Below are 548 nucleotides of genomic sequence, written 5' to 3' on the forward strand. Positions count from 1 at the left end.
AATCCTCATTCTCGTCCTCATCTAATCCTCATTCTCATTCTTTTCCTCATCCTATCCTCATCCTTTTCCTCATCCTATCCTCATCCTCATGCTCCTCCTCATCCTATCCACTTCCTCCTCCTCATCCTATCCACTTCCTCCTCCTCATCCAAATTCTCATCCTCATCCTGTCTTCATCCTCGTCCTCATCCACATCCTATCCTCATCTTCGTTCTCGTCCTCATCCTCATGCTCCTCCTCATCCTCATCCTCCTCCTCATCCTCCTCTTTATCCTATCCTCATTCTCATCCTCCTCCTATCCTCATCCTCATCCTCCTCCTCTTCATCCTGTCCTCGTTCTCATCCTCCTCTTATCCTCCTCCTATCCTCATCCTCATCCTCATCCTCATCCTAATCCTCATCCTCATCCTCATCCTTATCCTCATCCTCATCCTCATCCTCTTGGTCGTCCTTCTCCTCATCCTCATCCTTATCCTCCTGGTCATCCTCATCCTATCCTCATCCTCATCCTCGTCCTCATCCTCTGCCTCATCCTCATCCTCATCCT

This window comes from Lupinus angustifolius, chromosome LG16 (assembly GCF_001865875.1).
Source record: "Lupinus angustifolius cultivar Tanjil chromosome LG16, LupAngTanjil_v1.0, whole genome shotgun sequence".
Taxonomy (NCBI): domain Eukaryota; kingdom Viridiplantae; phylum Streptophyta; class Magnoliopsida; order Fabales; family Fabaceae; genus Lupinus; species Lupinus angustifolius.